Source organism: Somniosus microcephalus, chromosome 4 (genome assembly GCF_052327205.1).
Source record: "Somniosus microcephalus isolate GS21.2 chromosome 4, FLI_Smic_1.0, whole genome shotgun sequence".
Lineage (NCBI taxonomy): Eukaryota > Metazoa > Chordata > Chondrichthyes > Squaliformes > Somniosidae > Somniosus > Somniosus microcephalus.
Genome location: NC_140990.1, coordinates 88,062,190 through 88,088,347, shown reverse-complemented (window position 1 = coordinate 88,088,347; position 26,158 = coordinate 88,062,190). Strand labels below are relative to the sequence as shown.

The following is a 26,158-nucleotide window of genomic DNA, read 5'->3' as shown; positions in this document are numbered from 1 at the left end:
GGACAGGTACCGCCAGGTTAGATACAGACTAAAGCTCCCTCTACACTGCCCCATCAAATACTCCCAGGGAAGGTTCAGCACGGGTTAGATCGAGAGTAAATCTCCCTCTGCACTGTCCCATCAAACATTCCCAGGGCAGGTACAGCACGGGTTAGATATAGAGTAATGCTCCCTCTACACTGTCCCATCAAATACTCCCAGGGCAAGTACAGCACGGGTTTGATACAGAGTAAAGCTCCCTCTACACTGTCCCATCAAACATTCCCGAGGCAGGTACAGCACGGGTTAGATACACAGTAAAGCTCCGTCTACACTGTCCCATCAAACACTCCCAGGACAGGTACAGCACAGGTTAGATACTGAGTAATGCTCCCTCTACACTGTCCCAACAAACACTCCCAGGGCAGGTACAGCACGGGTGAGATACAGAGTAAAGCTTTCACTACACTGTCCCATCAAATACTCCCAGGGCAGTTACTGCACGGGGAAGATACAGAGTAAAGCTCCCGCTACACTGTCTAATCAAAAACTCCCAGGGCTGGTGCAGCACGGGTTAGATAATGAGTAAATCTCCCTCTAAACTATCCCATCTAACACTCCCAGGGCAGGTACAGCACGGGTCAGATACAGAGTAAAGCTCCCTCTACACTGTCCCATCAAATGCTCTCAGGGCAGGTACAGCATGGGTTAGATACAGATTAAAGCTCTCAGTACGCTGTCCCATCAAATACTCCCAGGGCACGTGCAGCACGGGGTAGATACAGAGTATAGCTCCCGCTACACTGTCCAATCAAGCACTCCCAGGATAGGTACAGCACGACTTAGATACAGAGCAAAGCTCCCTCTACATTGTCCCATCAAACATTATCGGAGCATGTACAGCACGGGTTAGATACACAGTAAAGCTCCATCTACAATGTCCCATCAAACACTCCCAGGACAGGTACAGCACGGGTTAGATACTGAGTAAAGCTCCCTCGACACTGTCCCAACAAACACTCCTAGGGGAGGTACAGCACCGGTTAGATATCGAGTAATGCTCCCTCTACACTGTCCCATCAAATACTCCCAGGGCAAGTACAGCACGGGTTTGATACAGAGTAAATCTCCCTCTACACTGTCCCATCAAACATTCCCAAGGCAGGTACAGCACGGGTTAGATACACAGTAAAGCTCCCTGTACACTGTCCCATCAAACACTCCCAGGGCAGGTACAGCACGGCTTAGATACAGAGTAAAGCTCCCTCTAAACTATCCCATCAAACATTACCAGAGAATGTGCAGCACGGGTTAGATACACAGTAAAGCTCCCTCTACACTGTCCCAACAAACACTCCCAGGGCAGGTACAGCACGGGTTAGATACAGAGTAAAGCTCCCTCTACATTGTCCCATCAAACACTCCCAATGCGGGTACAGCACGGATTAGATACATAGTAAAGCTCTCTTTACACTGTCCCATCAAACATTCCCAGGGCAGGTACAGCACAGGTTACATACTGAGTAAAGCTCCCTCTACACTGTCCCATCAAATACTCCCAGGGCAGGTACCGCACAGGTTAGATACAGAGTAAAGCTCCCTCTGCACTGTCCCATCAAACATTCCCAGGGCAGGTACAGCACGGGTTAGATACGGAGTAAAGCTCCCTCTACACTGTCCTGGCAAATACTTCCAGGGAAGGTTCAGCACGGGGTAGATATAGAGTAAAGCTTCCTCTACACTGTCCCATCAACCATTACCGGAGCATGTACTGCACGCGTTACATACAGAGTAAAGCTCCCTCTACACTGTCCCATCAAACATTCCCAGAGCAGGTACAGCACGGGTTAGATACAGAGTAAAGCTTCCTCTACACTGTCCCATCAAACACTCCCAGGGCAGGTACAGCATGGGTTAGATACAGAGTAAAGCTCCCTCTACACTTTCCCATCAAACATTCCCAGGGCTGGTACATAACGGGATAGATACAGAGTAAAGCTCCCTCTACACTGTCCCATCAAACACTCCCAGGGCAGGTACAGCACAGGTTAGATACACAGTAAAGCTTCCTCTACACTGTCCCATCAAACACTCCCAGGGCTGGTACAGCACAGCTTAGATACAGAGTACAGCTCCCTCTACACTGTCCCATCAAATACTCCCAGGACAGGTACTGCCAGGTTAGATACAGACTAAAGCTCCCTCTACACTGCCCCATCAAATACTCCCAGGGGAGCTACAGCATGGGTTAGATACAGAGTAAAGCTCCCTCTACACTGTCCCATCAAACACTCCCAGGGCAGGTACCGCACGGGTTAGATACAGAGTAAAGCTCCCTCTACATTGCCCTATCAATTACTCCCAGGGCAGGTTCAGCACAGGGTAGATACAGAGTAAAGCCCCTGCTACACTGCCGCATCAAACACTCCCAGGGCAGGAACAGCAAGGGTTAGATACAGAGTAAAGCGCCCTCTACACTGTCCCATCAAACATTCCCGGTGCATCTACAGCACGGATTAGATACAGAGTAAAGCTCCCTCTACACTGTCCCATCAAACACTCCCAGGGCAGGTACAGCACGGGTTAGATACAGAGTAAAGCTCCCTCTACACTGTCCCATCAAACACTCCCAGGGCAGGTACAGCATGGGTTAGATACAGAGTAATGGTCCCTCTACACTGTCCCATCAAACATTCCCAGGGCAGGTACAGCAAGGGTTACATCAAGAGTAAAGCTCCCTCAACACTATCCCATCAAACTTTCCCAGGGCAGGTACAGCACGGGTTAGATACAGAGTAAAGCGCCCTCTGCACTGTCCCATCAAACACTCCCAGGGCTGTTACAGCACGGTTTAGATACAGAGCAATGCTCCCTCTAAACTATCCCATCAAACATTCCCAGGGTATGTACAGCATGGGTTAGATATGGAGTAAAGCTTCCTCTGCACTGTCCCATCAAACACTCCCAGGTCAGGCACAGCAAGGGTTAGATACAGAGTAAAGCTCCCTCTACACTGTCCCATCAAACACTCCCAGGGCAGGTACAGCACGGGTTAGATACAGAGTAAAGCTCCCTCAACACTGTCCCATCAAACTTTCCCAGGGCAGGTACAGCAAGGGTTAGATACAGAGTAAAGCGCCCTCTACACTGTCCCATCAAACATTCCCGGTGCATCTACAGCACGGATTAGATACAGAGTAAAGCTCCCTCTACACTGTCCCATCAAACACTCCCAGGGCAGGTACAGCACGGGTTAGATACAGAGTAAAGCTCCCTCTACACTGTCCCATCAAACACTCCCAGGGCAGGTACAGCATGGGTTCGATACAGAGTAAAGCTCCCTCTACAGTGTCCCATCAAACTTTCACAGGGCAGGTACAGCAAGGGTTAGATACAGAGTAAAGCGCCCTCCACAATGTCCCATCACACATTCCCGGGGCATCTACAGCACGGATTAGATACAGAGTAACGCTCCCTGTACATTGTCCCATCAAAAACTCCCAGAGCATGTACAGCAGGGTTAGTTACAGAGTAAAGCTCCCTCTACACTGTCCCATCAAACACATGGTATAGATACAGAGTAAAGCTCCCTCTACACTGTCCCATCAACCATTACCGGAGCATGTACAGCACACGTTAGATACAGAGTAAAACTCCCTCTACACTGTCCAATCAAACACTCCCAGGGCAGGTCCAGCACGGGTTAGATACAGAGTATAGCTCCCGCTACACTGTCCAATCAAGCACTCCCAGGATAGGTACAGCACGACTTAGATACAGAGCAAAGCTCCCTCTACATTGTCCCATCAAACATTATCGGAGCATGTACAGCACGGGTTAGATACACAGTAAAGCTCCATCTACAATGTCCCATCAAACACTCCCAGGACAGGTACAGCACGGGTTAGATACTGAGTAAAGCTCCCTCGACACTGTCCCAACAAACACTCCTAGGGGAGGTACAGCACCGGTTAGATATCGAGTAATGCTCCCTCTACACTGTCCCATCAAATACTCCCAGGGCAAGTACAGCACGGGTTTGATACAGAGTAAATCTCCCTCTACACTGTCCCATCAAACATTCCCAAGGCAGGTACAGCACGGGTTAGATACACAGTAAAGCTCCCTGTACACTGTCCCATCAAACACTCCCAGGGCAGGTACAGCACGGCTTAGATACAGAGTAAAGCTCCCTCTAAACTATCCCATCAAACATTACCAGAGAATGTGCAGCACGGGTTAGATACACAGTAAAGCTCCCTCTACACTGTCCCAACAAACACTCCCAGGGCAGGTACAGCACGGGTTAGATACAGAGTAAAGCTCCCTCTACATTGTCCCATCAAACACTCCCAATGCGGGTACAGCACGGATTAGATACATAGTAAAGCTCTCTTTACACTGTCCCATCAAACATTCCCAGGGCAGGTACAGCACAGGTTACATACTGAGTAAAGCTCCCTCTACACTGTCCCATCAAATACTCCCAGGGCAGGTACCGCACAGGTTAGATACAGAGTAAAGCTCCCTCTGCACTGTCCCATCAAACATTCCCAGGGCAGGTACAGCACGGGTTAGATACGGAGTAAAGCTCCCTCTACACTGTCCTGGCAAATACTTCCAGGGAAGGTTCAGCACGGGGTAGATATAGAGTAAAGCTTCCTCTACACTGTCCCATCAACCATTACCGGAGCATGTACTGCACGCGTTACATACAGAGTAAAGCTCCCTCTACACTGTCCCATCAAACATTCCCAGAGCAGGTACAGCACGGGTTAGATACAGAGTAAAGCTTCCTCTACACTGTCCCATCAAACACTCCCAGGGCAGGTACAGCATGGGTTAGATACAGAGTAAAGCTCCCTCTACACTTTCCCATCAAACATTCCCAGGGCTGGTACATAACGGGATAGATACAGAGTAAAGCTCCCTCTACACTGTCCCATCAAACACTCCCAGGGCAGGTACAGCACAGGTTAGATACACAGTAAAGCTTCCTCTACACTGTCCCATCAAACACTCCCAGGGCTGGTACAGCACAGCTTAGATACAGAGTACAGCTCCCTCTACACTGTCCCATCAAATACTCCCAGGACAGGTACTGCCAGGTTAGATACAGACTAAAGCTCCCTCTACACTGCCCCATCAAATACTCCCAGGGGAGCTACAGCATGGGTTAGATACAGAGTAAAGCTCCCTCTACACTGTCCCATCAAACACTCCCAGGGCAGGTACCGCACGGGTTAGATACAGAGTAAAGCTCCCTCTACATTGCCCTATCAATTACTCCCAGGGCAGGTTCAGCACAGGGTAGATACAGAGTAAAGCCCCTGCTACACTGCCACATCAAACACTCCCAGGGCAGGAACAGCAAGGGTTAGATACAGAGTAAAGCGCCCTCTACACTGTCCCATCAAACATTCCCGGTGCATCTACAGCACGGATTAGATACAGAGTAAAGCTCCCTCTACACTGTCCCATCAAACACTCCCAGGGCAGGTACAGCACGGGTTAGATACAGAGTAAAGCTCCCTCTACACTGTCCCATCAAACACTCCCAGGGCAGGTACAGCATGGGTTAGATACAGAGTAATGGTCCCTCTACACTGTCCCATCAAACATTCCCAGGGCAGGTACAGCAAGGGTTACATCAAGAGTAAAGCTCCCTCAACACTATCCCATCAAACTTTCCCAGGGCAGGTACAGCACGGGTTAGATACAGAGTAAAGCGCCCTCTGCACTGTCCCATCAAACACTCCCAGGGCTGTTACAGCACGGTTTAGATACAGAGCAATGCTCCCTCTAAACTATCCCATCAAACATTCCCAGGGTATGTACAGCATGGGTTAGATATGGAGTAAAGCTTCCTCTGCACTGTCCCATCAAACACTCCCAGGTCAGGCACAGCAAGGGTTAGATACAGAGTAAAGCTCCCTCTACACTGTCCCATCAAACACTCCCAGGGCAGGTACAGCACGGGTTAGATACAGAGTAAAGCTCCCTCAACACTGTCCCATCAAACTTTCCCAGGGCAGGTACAGCAAGGGTTAGATACAGAGTAAAGCGCCCTCTACACTGTCCCATCAAACATTCCCGGTGCATCTACAGCACGGATTAGATACAGAGTAAAGCTCCCTCTACACTGTCCCATCAAACACTCCCAGGGCAGGTACAGCACGGGTTAGATACAGAGTAAAGCTCCCTCTACACTGTCCCATCAAACACTCCCAGGGCAGGTACAGCATGGGTTCGATACAGAGTAAAGCTCCCTCTACAGTGTCCCATCAAACTTTCACAGGGCAGGTACAGCAAGGGTTAGATACAGAGTAAAGCGCCCTCCACAATGTCCCATCACACATTCCCGGGGCATCTACAGCACGGATTAGATACAGAGTAACGCTCCCTGTACATTGTCCCATCAAAAACTCCCAGAGCATGTACAGCAGGGTTAGTTACAGAGTAAAGCTCCCTCTACACTGTCCCATCAAACACATGGTATAGATACAGAGTAAAGCTCCCTCTACACTGTCCCATCAACCATTACCGGAGCATGTACAGCACACGTTAGATACAGAGTAAAACTCCCTCTACACTGTCCAATCAAACACTCCCAGGGCAGGTCCAGCACGGGTTAGATACAGAGTAAAGCTCCCTCTACACTGTCCCATCAAACACTCCCAGGGCTGGTACATAACGGGTTAGATACAGAGTAAAGCTCCCTCTACACTGCCCCGCAAACACTCCCAGGGCAGGTACAGCACAGGTTAGATACATAGTAAAGCTCTCTTTACACTGTCCTATCAAATACTCCCAAGGCAGGTACAGCACATGGTATATATGGAGTAAAGCTCCCTCTACACTGTCCCATCAATTACTCCCAGGGCAGGTACCGCACGGGTTAGATGCAGAGTAAAGCTCCCTCTACACTGCCCCATCAAATACTCCTAGGGAAGGTTCAGCACGGGGTAGATACAGAGGAAAGCTCCCTCTGCACTGTCCCAACAAACATTCCCAGGGCAGGTACAGCACGGGATATATACAGAGTAAAGCTCCCTCTGCACTGTCCCATCAAACACTCCCAAGGCAGGTACAGCACGGGTTAGATACAGCGTAATGCTCCCTGTACACTGTCCCATCAAACACTCCCAGGGCAGGTACAGCACGGGTTTGATACAGAGTAAAGCTCCATCTGCACTGCTCCATGAAAAACTCCCACGGCAGGTACAGCACGGGTTAGAGTAAAGCTCCCTCTACACTGTCCCATCAAACACTCTCAGGGCTGGTACAGCACGGGTTAGATACAGAGTAAAGTTTTCAATACACTGTCCCATCAAATACTCCCAGGGCAGGTACAGCATGGGGTAGATACAGAGTAAAGCTCCCACTACACTGTCCAATCAAAAACTACCAGAGCATGTACAGCATGGGTTAGATACGGAGTAAAGCTCCCTCTTCACTGGCCCATCAAACACTCCCAGGGAAGGTTCAGCACAGGGTAGATACAGAGTAAAGCTCCCTCCACACTGTCCCATCAAAAACTCCCAGGGCAGGTTAAGCACAGGTTAGATACAGAGTAATGCTCCCTCTACACTGTCCCATCCAACACTCCCAGGGCAGGTACAGCACGGGTTTGAAACAGACTAAAGCTCCCTCTACACTGCCCCATGAAATACTCCCAGGGCAGGTACAGCACGGGTTAGATTCAGAGTAAAGCTCCCTCTCCACTGTCCCATCAAACACTCCCAGGGCAGATACAGCACAGTTTCGATACAGAATAAAGCTCCCACTACACTGTCCCATCAAACACTCCCAGGGCAGGTACAGCACGGGTTCGATACACAGTAAAGCTCCCTCTACACTGTCCCATCAAACACTACCAGGGCAGCTACAGCACGGTATAGATACAGAGTAAAGCTCCCTCTACCCTGTCCCATAAAACACTCCCAGGGCAGATATAGTATGGATAAAATACAGAGCAAAGCTCCCTCTACACTGTCCCAACAAACATTCCCAGGGCAGGTACAGCACGGGTTAGATACAGAGTAAAGCTCCCTCTACACTGTCCCATCAAACACTCCCAGGGCAGGTACAGCACGGTTTAGATACAGGGTACAGCTCCCTCTACACTGTCCCATCAAACATTACCGGAGCATGTACAGCAAAGGTTAGAATCACAGTAAAGCTCCCTCTACACTGTCTCATCAAACACTCCCAGGGCAGGTGCAGCACAGGTTAGATACAGAGTAAAGCTCCCTCTACACTGTCCCATCAAATACTCCCAGGGCAGGTTCCACACGGGTTAGATACAGAGTAAAGCTCCCTCTACACTGTCCCAACAAACATTCCCAGGGCAGGTACAGCACGGGTTTGATACAGAGTAAAGCTCCCTCTACACTGCCCCATGAAATACTCCCACGGCAGGTGCAGCACGGGTTAGATTAAAGCTCCCTCTACACTGTCCCATCAAACACTCTCAGGCTTGGTACAGCACGGGTTAAATACAGAGTAAAGTTCTCACTACACTGTCACATCAAATACTCCCAGGGCAGGTACAGCATGGGGTAGATAAAGAGTAAAGCTCCCGCTACACTGTCCAATCAAAACTCCCAGAGCATGGACAACACGTGTTAGATACAGAGTAAAGCTCCCTCTACACTGTCCCATCAAACACTCCCAGGGCAGGTACAGCATGGGTTAGGTATGGAGTAAAGCTCCCTCTACACTGTCCCATCAAGCACTCACAGAGCAGGTACAGCACGGGTTAGATACAGAGTAACGCTCCCTCTACAGTGTCCCATCAAACACTCCCAGGGCAGGTATAGCATGGGTTAGGTATGGAGTAAAGCACCCTCTACACTGTCCCATCAAACACTCCCAGGGCAGGTACAGCACAGGTTAGATACAGAGCGAAGCTCCCTCTACACTGCCCCATGTAATACTCACACGGCAAGTACAGCACGGGTTAGATAGAGTAAAGCTGCCTCTACACTGTCCCATCAAACACTCCCAGGGCTGGTACAGCACAGCTTAGATACAGAGTACAGCTCCCTCTACACTGTCCCTTCAAATAATCCCAGGACAGGTACAGCCAGGTTAGATACAGACTAAAGCTCCCTCTACACTGCCCCATCAAATACTCCCAGGGAAGGTTCAGCACGGGGTAGACACAGAGTAAAGCTCCCTCTACACTGTCCCATCCAACATTCCCAGGGCAGGTACAGCACGGGTTAGATAGAGAGTAAAGCTCCCTCTGCACTGTCCCATCAAACACTCCTAGGGCAGGTACAGCACGGGTTAGATATAGAGTAATGCTCCCTCTACACTGTCCCATCAAACATTCCCAAGGCAGGTACAGCACGGGTTAGATACACAGTAAAGCACCCTCTACACTGTCCCAACAAACACTCCCAGGGCAGGTACAGCACGGGTTAGATACAGAGCAAAGCTCCCTCTACATTGTCCCATCAAACACTCCCAATGCGGGTACAGCACGGATTAGATACATAGTAAAGCTCTCTTTACACTGTCCCATCAAACATTCCCAGGGCAGGTACAGCACAGGTTACATACTGAGTAAAGCTCCCTCTGCACTGTCCCATCAAATACTCCCAGGGCAGGTACCGCACAGGTTAGATACAGAGTAAAGCTCCCTCTGCACTGTCCCATCAAACATTCCCAGGGCAGGTACAGCACGGGTTAGATACGGAGTAAAGCTCCCTCTACACTGTCCCAGCAAATACTTCCAGGGAAGGTTCAGCACGGGGTAGATATAGAGTAAAGCTCCCTCTACACTGTCCCATCAAACATTCCCAGAGCAGGTACAGCACGGGTTAGATACAGAGTAAAGCTTCCTCTACACTGTCCCATCAAACACTCCCAGGGCAGGTACAGCACAGGTTAGATACACAGTAAAGCTTCCTCTACACTGTCCCATCAAACACTCCCAGGGCTGGTACAGCACAGCTTAGATACAGAGTACAGCTCCCTCTACACTGTCCCATCAAATACTCCCAGGACAGGTACCGCCAGGTTAGATACAGACTAAAGCTCCCTCTACACTGCCCCATCAAATACTCCCAGGGAAGGTTCAGCACGGGTTAGATCGAGAGTAAATCTCCCTCTGCACTGTCCCATCAAACATTCCCAGGGCAGGTACAGCACGGGTTAGATATAGAGTAATGCTCCCTCTACACTGTCCCATCAAATACTCCCAGGGCAAGTACAGCACGGGTTTGATACAGAGTAAAGCTCCCTCTACACTGTCCCATCAAACATTCCCGAGGCAGGTACAGCACGGGTTAGATACACAGTAAAGCTCCGTCTACACTGTCCCATCAAACACTCCCAGGACAGGTACAGCACAGGTTAGATACTGAGTAATGCTCCCTCTACACTGTCCCAACAAACACTCCCAGGGCAGGTACAGCACGGGTGAGATACAGAGTAAAGCTTTCACTACACTGTCCCATCAAATACTCCCAGGGCAGTTACTGCACGGGGAAGATACAGAGTAAAGCTCCCGCTACACTGTCTAATCAAAAACTCCCAGGGCTGGTGCAGCACGGGTTAGATAATGAGTAAATCTCCCTCTAAACTATCCCATCTAACACTCCCAGGGCAGGTACAGCACGGGTCAGATACAGAGTAAAGCTCCCTCTACACTGTCCCATCAAATGCTCTCAGGGCAGGTACAGCATGGGTTAGATACAGATTAAAGCTCTCAGTACGCTGTCCCATCAAATACTCCCAGGGCACGTGCAGCACGGGGTAGATACAGAGTATAGCTCCCGCTACACTGTCCAATCAAGCACTCCCAGGATAGGTACAGCACGACTTAGATACAGAGCAAAGCTCCCTCTACATTGTCCCATCAAACATTATCGGAGCATGTACAGCACGGGTTAGATACACAGTAAAGCTCCATCTACAATGTCCCATCAAACACTCCCAGGACAGGTACAGCACGGGTTAGATACTGAGTAAAGCTCCCTCGACACTGTCCCAACAAACACTCCTAGGGGAGGTACAGCACCGGTTAGATATCGAGTAATGCTCCCTCTACACTGTCCCATCAAATACTCCCAGGGCAAGTACAGCACGGGTTTGATACAGAGTAAATCTCCCTCTACACTGTCCCATCAAACATTCCCAAGGCAGGTACAGCACGGGTTAGATACACAGTAAAGCTCCCTGTACACTGTCCCATCAAACACTCCCAGGGCAGGTACAGCACGGCTTAGATACAGAGTAAAGCTCCCTCTAAACTATCCCATCAAACATTACCAGAGAATGTGCAGCACGGGTTAGATACACAGTAAAGCTCCCTCTACACTGTCCCAACAAACACTCCCAGGGCAGGTACAGCACGGGTTAGATACAGAGTAAAGCTCCCTCTACATTGTCCCATCAAACACTCCCAATGCGGGTACAGCACGGATTAGATACATAGTAAAGCTCTCTTTACACTGTCCCATCAAACATTCCCAGGGCAGGTACAGCACAGGTTACATACTGAGTAAAGCTCCCTCTACACTGTCCCATCAAATACTCCCAGGGCAGGTACCGCACAGGTTAGATACAGAGTAAAGCTCCCTCTGCAGTGTCCCATCAAACATTCCCAGGGCAGGTACAGCACGGGTTAGATACGGAGTAAAGCTCCCTCTACACTGTCCTGGCAAATACTTCCAGGGAAGGTTCAGCACGGGGTAGATATAGAGTAAAGCTTCCTCAACACTGTCCCATCAACCATTACCGGAGCATGTACTGCACGCGTTACATACAGAGTAAAGCTCCCTCTACACTGTCCCATCAAACATTCCCAGAGCAGGTACAGCACGGGTTAGATACAGAGTAAAGCTTCCTCTACACTGTCCCATCAAACACTCCCAGGGCAGGTACAGCATGGGTTAGATACAGAGTAAAGCTCCCTCTACACTTTCCCATCAAACATTCCCAGGGCTGGTACATAACGGGATAGATACAGAGTAAAGCTCCCTCTACACTGTCCCATCAAACACTCCCAGGGCAGGTACAGCACAGGTTAGATACACAGTAAAGCTTCCTCTACACTGTCCCATCAAACACTCCCAGGGCTGGTACAGCACAGCTTAGATACAGAGTACAGCTCCCTCTACACTGTCCCATCAAATACTCCCAGGACAGGTACTGCCAGGTTAGATACAGACTAAAGCTCCCTCTACACTGCCCCATCAAATACTCCCAGGGAAGGTTCAGCACGGGGTAGACACAGAGTAAAGCTCCCTCTACACTGTCCCATCAAACATTCCCAGGGCAGGTACAGCACGGGTTAGATCGAGAGTAAATCTCCCTCTGCACTGTCCCATCAAACACTCCTAGGGCAGGTACAGCACGGGTTAGATATAGAGTAATGCTCCCTCTACACTGTCCCATCAAATACTCCCAGGGCAAGTACAGCACGGGTTTGATACAGAGTAAAGCTCCCTCTACACTGTCCCATCAAACATTCCCGAGGCAGGTACAGCACGGGTTAGATACACAGTAAAGCTCCGTCTACACTGTCCCATCAAACACTCCCAGGACAGGTACAGCACAGGTTAGATACTGAGTAATGCTCCCTCTACACTGTCCCAACAAACACTCCCAGGGCAGGTACAGCACGGGTGAGATACAGAGTAAAGCTTTCACTACACTGTCCCATCAAATACTCCCAGGGCAGTTACTGCACGGGGAAGATACAGAGTAAAGCTCCCGCGACACTGTCTAATCAAAAACTCCCAGGGCTGGTGCAGCACGGGTTAGATAATGAGTAAATCTCCCTCTAAACTATCCCATCTAACACTCCCAGGGCAGGTACAGCACGGGTCAGATACAGAGTAAAGCTCCCTCTACACTGTCCCATCAAACGCTCTCAGGGCAGGTACAGCATGGGTTAGATACAGATTAAAGCTCTCAGTACGCTGTCCCATCAAATACTCCCAGGGCACGTGCAGCACGGGGTAGATACAGAGTATAGCTCCCGCTACACTGTCCAATCAAGCACTCCCAGGATAGGTACAGCACGACTTAGATACAGAGCAAAGCTCCCTCTACATTGTCCCATCAAACATTACCGGAGCATGTACAGCACGGGTTAGATACACAGTAAAGCTCCGTCTACAATGTCCCATCAAACACTCCCAGGACAGGTACAGCACGGGTTAGATACTGAGTAAAGCTCCCTCGACACTGTCCCAACAAACACTCCTAGGGCAGGTACAGCACGGGTTAGATATAGAGTAATGCTCCCTCTACACTGTCCCATCAAATACTCCCAGGGCAAGTACAGCACGGGTTTGATACAGAGTAAATCTCCCTCTACACTGTCCCATCAAACATTCCCAAGGCAGGTACAGCACGGGTTAGATACACAGTAAAGCTCCCTGTACACTGTCCCATCAAACACTCCCAGGGCAGGTACAGCACGGCTTAGATACAGAGTAAAGCTCCCTCTAAACTATCCCATCAAACATTACCAGAGAATGTGCAGCACGGGTTAGATGCGCAGTAAAGCTCCCTCTACACTGTCCCAACAAACACTCCCAGGGCAGGTACAGCACGGGTTAGATACAGAGTAAAGCTCCCTCTACATTGTCCCATCAAACACTCCCAATGCGGGTACAGCACGGATTAGATACATAGTAAAGCTCTCTTTACACTGTCCCATCAAACATTCCCAGGGCAGGTACAGCACAGGTTACATACTGAGTAAAGCTCCCTCTACACTGTCCCATCAAATACTCCCAGGGCAGGTACCGCACAGGTTAGATACAGAGTAAAGCTCCCTCTGCATTGTCCCATCAAACATTCCCAGGGCAGGTACAGCACGGGTTAGATACGGAGTAAAGCTCCCTCTACACTGTCCCAGCAAATACTTCCAGGGAAGGTTCAGCACGGGGTAGATATAGAGTAAAGCTTCCTCTACACTGTCCCATCAACCATTACCGGAGCATGTACTGCACGCGTTACATACAGAGTAAAGCTCCCTCTACACTGTCCCATCAAACATTCCCAGAGCAGGTACAGCACGGGTTAGATACAGAGTAAAGCTTCCTCTACACTGTCCCATCAAACACTCCCAGGGCAGGTACAGCATGGGTTAGGTACAGAGTAAAGCTCCCTCTACACTTTCCCATCAAACATTCCCAGGGCTGGTACATAACGGGATAGATACAGAGTAAAGCTCCCTCTACACTGTCCCATCAAACACTCCCAGGGCAGGTACAGCACAGGTTAGATACACAGTAAAGCTTCCTCTACACTGTCCCATCAAACACTCCCAGGGCTGGTACAGCACAGCTTAGATACAGAGTACAGCTCCCTCTACACTGTCCCATCAAATACTCCCAGGACAGGTACCGCCAGGTTAGACACAGAGTAAAGCTCCCTCTACACTGTCCCATCAAACATTCCCAGGGCAGGTACAGCACGGGTTAGATAGAGAGTAAATCTCCCTCTGCACTGTCCCATCAAACACTCCTGGGGCAGGTACAGCACGGGTTAGATATAGAGTAATGCTCCCTCTACACTGTCCCATCAAATACTCCCAGGGCAAGTACAGCACGGGTTTGATACAGAGTAAAGCTCCCTCTACACTGTCCCATCAAACATTCCCGAGGCAGGTACAGCACGGGTTAGATACACAGTAAAGCTCCGTCAACACTGTCCCATCAAACACTCCCAGGACAGGTACAGCACAGGTTAGATACTGAGTAATGCTCCCTCTACACTGTCCCAACAAACACTCCCAGGGCAGGTACAGCACGGGTGAGATACAGAGTAAAGCTTTCACTACACTGTCCCATCAAATACTCCCAGGGCAGTTACTGCACGGGGAAGATACAGAGTAAAGCTCCCGCTACACTGTCTAATCAAAAACTCCCAGGGCTGGTGCAGCACGGGTTAGATAATGAGTAAATCTCCCTCTAAACTATCCCATCTAACACTCCCAGGGCAGGTACAGCACGGGTCAGATACAGAGTAAAGCTCCCTCTACACTGTCCCATCAAACGCTCTCAGGGCAGGTACAGCATGGGTTAGATACAGATTAAAGCTCTCAGTACGCTGTCCCATCAAATACTCCCAGGGCACGTGCAGCACGGGGTAGATACAGAGTATAGCTCCCGCTACACTGTCCAATCAAGCACTCCCAGGATAGGTACAGCACGACTTAGATACAGAGCAAAGCTCCCTCTACATTGTCCCATCAAACATTACTGGAGCATGTACAGCACGGGTTAGATACACAGTAAAGCTCCGTCTACAATGTCCCATCAAACACTCCTAGGACAGGTACAGCACGGGTTAGATACTGAGTAAAGCTCCCTCGACACTGTCCCAACAAACACTCCCAGGGCAGGTACAGCACGGGTTAGATACAGAGTAATGCTCCCTCGACACTGTCCCATCAAACACTCCCACGGCAAGTACAGCACGGGTTAGATAGAGTAAAGCTGCCTCTTCACTGTCCCATCAAACACTCACAGGGCTGGTACAGCACGGGTTAGATACAAATAATGTTCTCACTACACTGTCCTATCAAATACTCCCAGGGCAGGTACAGCACGGGGTAGATACAGAGTAAAGCTCCCGCTACACTGTCCCATCAAACACTCCCAAGGCTGGTACAGCACAGTTTAGATACAGAGTAAAGCTCCCTCGAAACTATCCCATCAGACACTCCCAGGGCAGATACAGCACAGGTTAGATACAGAGTAAAGCTCCCTCTACACTGTCCCATCAAATACTTCCAGGGAAGGTTCAGCACGGGGTAGATATAGAGTAAAGCTTCCTCTACACTGTCCCATCAACCATTACCGGAGCATGTACAGCACGCGTTACATACAGAGTAAAGCTCCCTCTACACTGTCCCATCAAACATTCCCAGAGCAGGTACATAACGGGATAGATACAGAGTAAAGCTCCCTCTACACTGTCCCATCAAACACTCCCAGGGCAGGTACAGCACAGGTTAGATACACAGTAAAGCTCCCTCTACACTGTCCCATCAAACATTCCCAGGGCAGGGACAGCACGGGTTAGATAGAGAGTAAATCTCCCTCTGCACTGTCCCATCAAACACTCCCACGGCAGGTACAGCACGGGTTAGATATAGAGTAATGCGCCCTCTACACTGTCCCATCAAATACTCCCAGGGCAAGTACAGCACGGGTTTGATACAGAATAAAGCTCCCTCTACACTGTCCCATCAAACATTCCCGAGGCAGGTACAGCACGGGTTAGATACACAGTAAAGCTCCGTCTACACTGTCCCAACAAACACTCCCAGGGCAGGTACAGCACGGGTTAGATACACAGTAAAGCTCCGTCTACACTGTCCCAACAAACACTCCCAGGGCAGGTACAGCACGGGTTAGATACAGAGTAAATCTCCCTCTAAACTATCCCATCTAACACTCCCAGGGCAGGTACAGCACGGGTCAGATACAGAGTAAAGCTCCCTCTACACTGTCCCATCAAACGCTCTCAGGGCAGGTACAGCATGGGTTAGATACAGATTAAAGCTCTCAGTACGCTGTCCCATCAAATACTCCCAGGGCACGTGCAGCACGGGGTAGATACAGAGTATAGCTCCCGCTACACTGTCCAATCAAGCACTCCCAGGATAGGTACAGCACGACTTAGATACAGAGCAAAGCTCCCTCTACATTGTCCCATCAAACATTACCGGAGCATGTACAGCACGGGTTAGATACACAGTAAAGCTCCGTCTACAATGTCCCATCAAACACTCCCAGGACAGGTACAGCACGGGTTAGATACTGAGTAAAGCTCCCTCGACACTGTCCCAACAAACACTCCCAGGGCTGGTACAGCACGGGTTAGATACAGAGTAAAGCTCCCTCTACACTGTCCCATCAAACACTCCCAGGGCAGGTACAGCACGGGTTAGATACAGAGTAAAGCTCCCTCTACACTGTCCCATCAAACACTCCCAGGGCAGGTACAGCACGGGTTAGATACTGAGTAAAGCTCCCTCGACACTGTCCCAACAAACACTCCCAGGGCAGGTACAGCACGGGTTAGATACAGAGTAATGCTCCCTCTACACTGTCCCATCAAACACTCCCAGGGCAGGTACAGCACGGGTTTGACACAGAGCAAAGCTCCCTCTACACTGTCCCATCAAACACTCCCACGGCAAGTACAGCACGGGTTAGATAGAGTAAAGCTGCCTCTACACAGTCCCATCAAAGACTCACAGGGCTGGTACAGCACGGGTTAGATACAAATAAAGTTCTCACTACACTGTCCTATCAAATACTCCCAGGGCAGGTACAGCACGGGTTAGATATAAAGCTCCCTCTACACTGTCCCATCAAACACTCCCAGGGCAGGTACAGCACGGGTTAGATATAGAGTAAAGCTCCCTATACACTGTCCCATCAAATACTCCCAGGGCAAGTACAGCACGGTGTAGATACAGAGTAAAGCTCCCGCTACTCTGTCCAATCAAGCACTCCCACGGTAGGTACAGCACGAGTTAGATACAGAGTAACCATCCCTCTACACTGTCCCATCAAACACTCCCAGGGCAGGTACAGCACAGGTTAGATACAGAGTAAAGCTCCCTCTACACTGTCCCATCAAACACTCCCAGGGCAGGTACAGCACGGGTTAGATACAGAGTAAAGCTCCCTCTACACTGTCCCATCAAACACTCCCAGGGCAGGTACAGCACGGGTTAGATACTGAGTAAAGCTCCCTCGACACTGTCCCAACAAACACTCCCAGGGCAGGTACAGCACGGGTTAGATACAGAGTAATGCTCCCTCTACACTGTCCCATCAAACACTCCCAGGGCAGGTACAGCACGGGTTTGACACAGAGCAAAGCTCCCTCTACACTGTCCCATCAAACACTCCCACGGCAAGTACAGCACGGGTTAGATAGAGTAAAGCTGCCTCTACACAGTCCCATCAAAGACTCACAGGGCTGGTACAGCACGGGTTAGATACAAATAAAGTTCTCACTACACTGTCCTATCAAATACTCCCAGGGCAGGTACAGCACGGGTTAGATATAAAGCTCCCTCTACACTGTCCCATCAAACACTCCCAGGGCAGGTACAGCACGGGTTAGATATAGAGTAAAGCTCCCTATACACTGTCCCATCAAATACTCCCAGGGCAAGTACAGCACGGTGTAGATACAGAGTAAAGCTCCCGCTACTCTGTCCAATCAAGCACTCCCACGGTAGGTACAGCACGAGTTAGATACAGAGTAACCATCCCTCTACACTGTCCCATCAAACACTCCCAGGGCAGGTACAGCACAGGTTAGATACAGAGTAAAGCTCCCTCTACACTGCCCCTTCAAATACTCCCAGGGCAGGTACAGCACGGGTTAGATATAGAGTAAAGCTCCCTCTGCACTGTCCCATCAAACACTCCCAGGGCAGGTACAGTACAGGTTAGATACAGTGTAAAGCTCCCTCTACACTGTCCCATCAAACACTCCCAGGGCAGGTACAGCACGGGTTAGATACAGAGTAAAGCTCCATATACACTCTCCCATGAAACACTCTGCGTTCCCACCACAGTCAGAAGCATTAAGAGATTCCACTTCTGTGGTCCTGGAGCTTGGGCTTAGGCTGTGGAACCATTACCGCAGCGTGAGTCAGTGCCTTCAGTAGAGGAGGGGAAAAATGATGAGAAATCTGTAGCTTTTGCCATGTCCTGTGCAGTCAGCCATTTCTTGATATTACTTAGAGTGAATCGAATTGGCTGAAGACTGGCATCTGTGATGGTGGGGACCTCAGAAGGAGGCAGAGATTGATCAGCCACTTTGTGTTCAACAAAAGGCTGATTTATTTGACACTTTTGCTGAATATTAAACTCCGGCCCAGCTAAAGGGGTTAGTGACACCAGCAGCAACAAACCCCAACAGCTAGAATGGTTCAGTCCTGGATGCGACTAACAGCAGCAATAACAGCTGAATCCAACCCCTGCAGTCATTGGTGAAATCGGTGGTGTGTCAGCAGGTTGGATGACCAAGTGAATCCCTTCCCACACACACGGAGCAGGTGAATGGCCTCTCCCCAGTGTGAAATCGCTGGTGTGTCAGCAGGTTGGACGACCAATTGAATCCCTTCCCGCACACACGGAGCAGGTGAATGGCCTCTCCCCAGTGTGAAATCGCTGGTGTGTCAGCAGGTTGGATGACCAAGTGAATCCCTTCCCACACACACGGAGCAGGTGAATGGCCTCTCCCCAGTGTGAAATCGCTGGTGTTTCAGCAGGTTGGACGACCAATTGAATCCCTTCCCGCACACGGAGCAGGTGAACGGCCTCTCCACCATGTGACTGCGTCGAAGGATTTCCAGCTGGGATGGAGAACTGAATCCCTTCCCACAGTCCCCACATTTCCACGGTTTCTCCATGGTGTTGGCGTCCTCGTGTCTCTCCAGGTTGGACGATCAGTTGAAGTCTCGTCACACACAGAACTTGTGTACGGTTTCTCCCCGCTGTGAATGGTGCGATGTTTTTTCAGACTTTGTAACTGGTTGAAGTTCTTTCCACAATCCGTGCACTGGAACACTCTCACTCAGGTGTGTGTGTCTCGGTGCTTTTCCAGTCACACTGATGTTTGAAATCTTTTCCCACAGACAGAACAGACAAACATTTCTTCTTTCACATTCAAAGGTCGATGATATTCAGGACATGATGAATCGAGGTTTGAGTTTCCCGTCTACAAATCCTCCCCTTCTACTACCCTGTAAAAGGAGTTTACAAATCTCATCACTGTAAGTACAGGATAGAAATTCAGAACAGACAATTCTAGTTTCTGTGGAACATTAATTCCTCTTGTTCCCCGAAAGCTGTAAATCCCCGTCCCACACACTTTCCCCCCTCCCTGTGCTGAAATCCAAACTAATCACACTTTCTCCAAACTGTTTTGCTCTCTTCACTGTTTTCTGTGTGCCACAACTCTGGGATCATTTTTCACTTACTGGCTTCCCTCTCCTCCCCTGAATTTGATATCTCTGACTGGGTACATTTCTGAAATAATTGCATCTCCTCCCTTCCCTGAAGGTGATTACTGTGACTGGGTTCATTTCTGCAATTATGGGTCCGCTCCCTCGCCTGAAGATAATTACTGTGACTGGGTTCACTTCTGCAATTATTGGTCCGCTCCCTCCCCTTAAGGTGATTACTGTGACTGGGTTCAGTTCAACACGAACTTTGAATGTGCTGACTCTGGCTGCGTTCAGTTCTACAATCGTTGGGTTCTCCTGTAGAAGAGGTAAGGTCAGTGACGGTCTGAGAATTGATGGTGTGGTGTTCAGTAGTGGGGAGGCAGGAGGAGTTGTGTCTCTTCAAGGAAAGGGTTAATCATACTAGCAACTGTGTTTATCCAAACCGACTTGAGGTGATCAGCTGAAGGTAATAATATAACAATGTATTGTCTTTATATTGTTGTTATTTTGACTTTAAGCCCGTGTGTTAATTAGGTAAGGATGATTATTTACATGCCCACCCTAATCCATCTCCATTTCTTATCATTTACAGACGCTCTCTGACCAATCTCCATTTCTCGTCATTTACAGACCCTCCCTGACCAGTCTCCATTTATTATCATTTACAGATGCTCCCTGACCAGTCTTCATTTCTCCTCATTTACAGACGTTCCCTGACCAGTCTCCATTTCTCCTCATTTACAGACACTCCCTGACCAGTCTCCATTTCTCCTCATTTACAGACACTCCCTGACCAGTCTCCATTTCTCCTCATTTACAGATGCTCCCTGACCCATCACCATTTCTCCTCATTTACAGATGCTCCCTGACCAGTCTCCATTTCTCCTCATTTACAGATGCTCCCTGATCAGTCACCATTTCTCCTCATTTACAGATGCTCCCTGACCAGCCTCCATTTCTCCTCCATTTACAGACGCTCCCTGACCAGTCACCAATTCTCCTCATTTACAGATGCTCCCTGACCAGTCTCCACTTCTCCTCCATTTACAGACTCTCCCTGACCAGTCCCCATTTCTCCTCATTTACTGACACGCCCTGACCAGTCACTATTTCTCCTCATTTACTGACGCTCCCTGACCAGTCTCCACTTCTCCTCCATTTACAGACTCTCCCTGACCGGTCCCCATTTCTCCTCATTTACTGACACGCCCTGACCAGTCACTATTTCTCCTCATTTACTGACGCTTCCTGACCAGTCTCCACTTTACCTCATTTACAGACGCTCCCTGACCAATCACCATTTCACCTCATTTACAGACGCTCCCTGACCAGTCTCCAATGGCTGCCCGAATGAATAGCGCAGGCAGCATCGGTATTTCGGTGCTGCCAGACAATTTAAATTAGCATAGTGATGCGCTATCAATTACTCATAAAAGACGGAGAGTTAGGAGAGTAACTAAAAGCTGCTGTCTGCGGGATCTTAAGAGGTGCCTGGCATAGACCGTATTTACCGGGCGTGCGTATTGCCCTTTTAGCAGATCGATAGCCGCCGCGTAGGTCGTCGCGTCCTGGATTATTGTATAAACTTGGTGGCTCACCTTTGAGGCCAGGATTTCCAACTTGTTTTCGTCCAGGGTCACAGTTGAGGCTTGCAGGTAGGCCTCGAAGCAACACAGCCAATGCGCGAATTTGGTAGCCGAACCCGCTTCTTGGGGGTCTAGGTCCAGGCATGTTGGTCTGAGGGCTCGCAGCAGCTCCTGCTGTTCAGCGTTTGGTGCAGCAGCCTGCTGCTCAGCGTTTGTTGTCGACATTTTGTTTTTGCTAATAAAATTGATGCGCTATCAATTACTCATAAAAGACGGAGAGTTAGGAGAGTAACTAAAGGCTTTTATTAGCAAAGGACAGAGCATGCCTCTCGTGGTTGACTGGGTTCCAAGAAGGCAGGGGGCTGCAGGGCAATCACCTTTGTACCTGGGCCTGTGGGTGGAGCCAGGGGCGGAGCCAGCAGAGACATGCTGAGGCATGCATAGGTACAACAGTGTGCAACAACAACAACAACAGTGAACAACAATAACAGTGGTTTACCACACATAGCTCTAAACGTACCGTGTAAGGTTGGTTTTCGGGTGCTACTCTTAGCAGGGGGTCCGATGTAACTTGGCCGTAACGACCCTGGAGCAAGAACAGCGTTATCTTAAAACTAGCTTGTCATTTTAGAAAGCAGTGTCGGTCCCACTGAAAGCCAGCATCCTTCCACCAGTCTGTGGGACAGTTCTCCCAATTTTGGCACAAGTCCCCAGATGTTAGAGAGGAGGACTTTGCAGGGTCGACTGGGCTGGGCTGAAGAACAGCTTTTTAGATAGTTGCTTGTAAACCAGATTGGACATACAGCTGCAAAACGGTATAACTCCCTTGTTATCTCAGAAAAGCAGGCCAATTAGGAGTTGGGAAACATAGAAGATAGGAGCAGGAGTAGGCCATTCGGCCCCTTGAGCCTGCTCCGCCATTCAATGCGATCATGGCTGATCATCCAAACTCAGTACCCTGTTCCTGCTTTCCCCCCATATCCCTTGATCCCTTTAGCCTTAAGAAATATATCCAACTCCTTCTTGAATATATTTAATGAATTGGCCTCCACCGCCTTCTGTGGTAGAGAGTTCCACAGGTTCACCACTCACTGGGTGAAGAAATTCCTCATCATTTCTGTCCTAAATGGCCTACCCCTTATCCTTAGACTGTGTCCCCTGGTTCTGGACTCCCCGACCATCGGGAACATCCTTCCTGCATCTAGACTGTCCAGTCCTGTCAGAATTTTATAAGTTTCAATGAGATCACCTCTCATTCTTCTAAACTCCAGCGAGTACAAGCCCAATCGACCCAATCTCTCCTCATACGTCATTCCTGCCATCCCAGGTATCAGCCTGGTGAATCTTCGCTGCACTCCTTCCATGGCAAGAACATCCTTCCTCAGATAAGGTGACCAAAACTGCACACAATACTCAAGGTGTGGTCTCACCAAGGCCCTGTACAACTGCAGCAAGACATCCTTGTTCCTGTACTCGAACCCTCTCGCTACGAAGGCCAACATACCATTTGCCTTCTTAACCGCCTGCTGCACCTGCATGCTTACCGTTCACCTGCTCCATGCGCGGGAAGGGATTTAACCGGTCCTCACACCTGCTGACACACCAGCGTAGTCACACAGGAGAGAATCCATTTGAATGTTTCGTGTGTGGGAAGTGATTCATCTGTTCATCTTACCTACTGACACACCAGCGAGTTCACAAGTGACTGCAGGGGTTGGATTCTGCTGTTATTGATGCTGTTAATCACATCCTGAACTGAATCGTGATCATTCTGACAGTTGGAGCTTTTTTCTGCTGATGTTAATAACCCCTGTAACTGGGCTGGAGTTTAATATTCTGGATATCTGTCAAATAAATCAAAGGGTGAAAGGTCAGAGTCACTCGTGTCCCTGAAAGGGGGGTAAAAATACTGCTGATTGGGTTTCCCTCCAGTGGAGTTTATTGTTACTTTTGCCAAATACTCTTCAAAGGGATTTCCCAAATACTGACAACTATCTCAAATGGAGCTAAAATCTGTACGATAGCAAAATACTGCAGATGTTGGAAATCCGAAATAACAACAGTAAATGCTGGAAAAACTCAGCAGGTCAGGCAACATCCGTGGAGAGAAATTTGAGTTGACGTTTCGGGTCGAACCCTTCTTCAAAACTGGAAAGAAAAGAAAATAGATCGAAGGCAGGGCTGCGATCGGACAAAAGAAGTGAAAGAAACAAAAGCAGTAAAAGAGCTAAACGTGTGTAGGTTTTGGGGCAATAATGTTCAGAGACGAACATGTTTTAACATAAAATGGTTAAAATACATTGCCATTAAAAGTCTGATATAATGTGCATTATGGGAGAGAGAAGTTTAGTCTGAGGTAGAAACTCAAACAGGCGTTTCACTGCAGACAGGTCGCCATGGCAACAATGATAAGACATTCCATTCCACTGAATCCACTGGGTGGAAACTCTAATCAGGTCAGGGGAAAGAACAGAGTTTGTCCGTTAGTAACCACAATATAAACCAGGGTGAGTAATAGAATAGATCAGATCATAATGTGTGATGTTTATTATACCTATAACTATGAAGTTGTAAAATAACAACATTAACAGCAGGCAGGGTAGTTTCGGGATAATGAGAAAATTACTGAAGAAAAGTAAAAAATAACAACAGAAAACGCTGGAAAAACTCAGCAGGCCAGGCAACATCCATGGAGAGAGAAACAGGGTCAACGTTTCGGGTCAAAACCCTTCGACAGAACCCTTCTACTGAAGAAAAGTAACTGCCGGGAACCAGGGAAAGTGCCCTTGTAAACCACAGATTAGAGAAGTTCCAGCTGTCTTTCCCTCGCTTCCTGCCAAAACCCAGCAGAGAAGACAAAGAAGAGTCAGGTGCCAGAGATGGATCACTACAGGGTATAAAAGTGAGGGGATCCTGATGTAAGGGGACAGTCAGGACTGGAGACACCAGAGATCAAGCTCAGGGTGCCCGAGGTTCCATCCAGTGGGCTGACCTCGTGTAAGTTACTGTGGACACGCGGGACTTGCAAGTTTACTCTGATTGATGGATCAATGTAAGGTACGGTAGAGGACAGAGAATCTGCTCATCTTATATTTCTAATAAGGTATTAAAGTTGCTGACACGAGACTCTCGAACCTGCTAATGAATAAGACAAGGCATCAGCTAGAATCTTAAAACTCTTTACTGTTCTGCTCCTCTACTTCTTTTAAATGTTTCCCATTTAATGCAGATTTTATCTTTTTCGAACTCACAAAATGCATGAAATTTCAGCTGACATCTCCCGGCCCCATTTACTAACCTGTGTATTCACACTGAAGTCACTTACAGTCCTCTTCACAGTTGGCCAGGGTCCCTATTTTAGTCTCATCTGGAGATTTTGATCTTGTGCCCCACATACCCAAGCCCAGATCATTTCTCTATATTGAGAAGGGCAGTGGTCCCAACACTGACCCTGGGGGACACCACTGTGTACACCCCTCCAGTCTGAAGGACATCCATTAACCACTACTCTCTGTTTTCTGCCCTTTACCCAACTTCCTACCCACGCTGCCCCACTCCCTTTAATGCCGTCAGCCTTAATTTGATCAACAAGCCTCCTGTCCGGCACCTTATCAAACACCTTCTGACAATCCATCTACACAACATCCACTGCATTTCCTTTCGCACTACACTGTGTTATTTCCTGAAATAATCCCTGCTGTCTGTCCTGAGTGAATCCATTTCACTGCCAAATGTTGCAATGTTTGCTCCACCCCACAGGAAAAGTCTGTGGTGTGGAGTAAACAACAGAAAGTCCACAAAGCGGCCCCGCGGCAAACTCCGGTAGAGGAAGTGAGTCAGGGAGCGTCTGTAAATGGAGCAGAAAAGTTGAGTGGTCAGGGAGCGTCTGTAAATGGAGGAGAAATGGTGACTGGTCAGGGAGAGTCTGTAAATGAAGGGGAAATGGCGACTGGTCAGGGACCATCTGTAAATGAAGGCAAATGGAGACTGACAGGGAGTATGTGTAAATGGAAGAGATATGGAGACTAGTCAGAGAGTGTCTAAATGACGGAGAAATGGTGAGTGGTCAGGGAGCGTCTGCAAATGGAGGAGAAATGGGGACAGGTCAGGGAGCATCTGCAAATGGAGGAGAAATGATGACTGGTCAGGGAGAGTCTGTAAATGGAGGAGAAATGTCAGTGGTCAGGGAGCGTCTGTAAATGGAGGAGAAATGTGAGCGCTCAGGGAGCATCTGTAAATGGAGAAGAAATGGTGACTGGTCAGGGAGCGTCTGTAAATGAAGGAGAAATGTGAGTGCTCAGGGAGTGTCTGTAAATGGAGGAGAAATGGCGACTGGTCAGGGAGCGTCTGTGAATGGACGAGAAATGGTATCTGGTCAGGGATCATCTGTAAGTGATGGAGAAAGGGTGAGTGGTCAGGTGGCGTCTGTAAATAGAGAACAAATTGATAATGCTCAGGGAGCGTCTGTAATTGAAGGAGAAATTGGGAATGGTCAGGGAGCGTCCATAAATGGAGAAATGGAGACTGATCAGGGAGCGTCTGTAAATAAAAGTGAAATGGTGCCTGTTCTGGAAGCATCTGTAAATGTAGCAGAAATGGTTAAGAAATAGATCACTGATTTTAGTAAGACTCTTTT

General features: G+C 49.0%; 1 protein-coding gene across 2 annotated transcripts in view; it reads left to right on the top strand.

The window, feature by feature from the left end:
- Positions 1-26,158, top strand: part of LOC147119462 (uncharacterized) — a 106,069-nt gene that overhangs the window by 76,601 nt on the left and 3,310 nt on the right. The gene's annotated exons all lie outside the window — the stretch shown is intronic.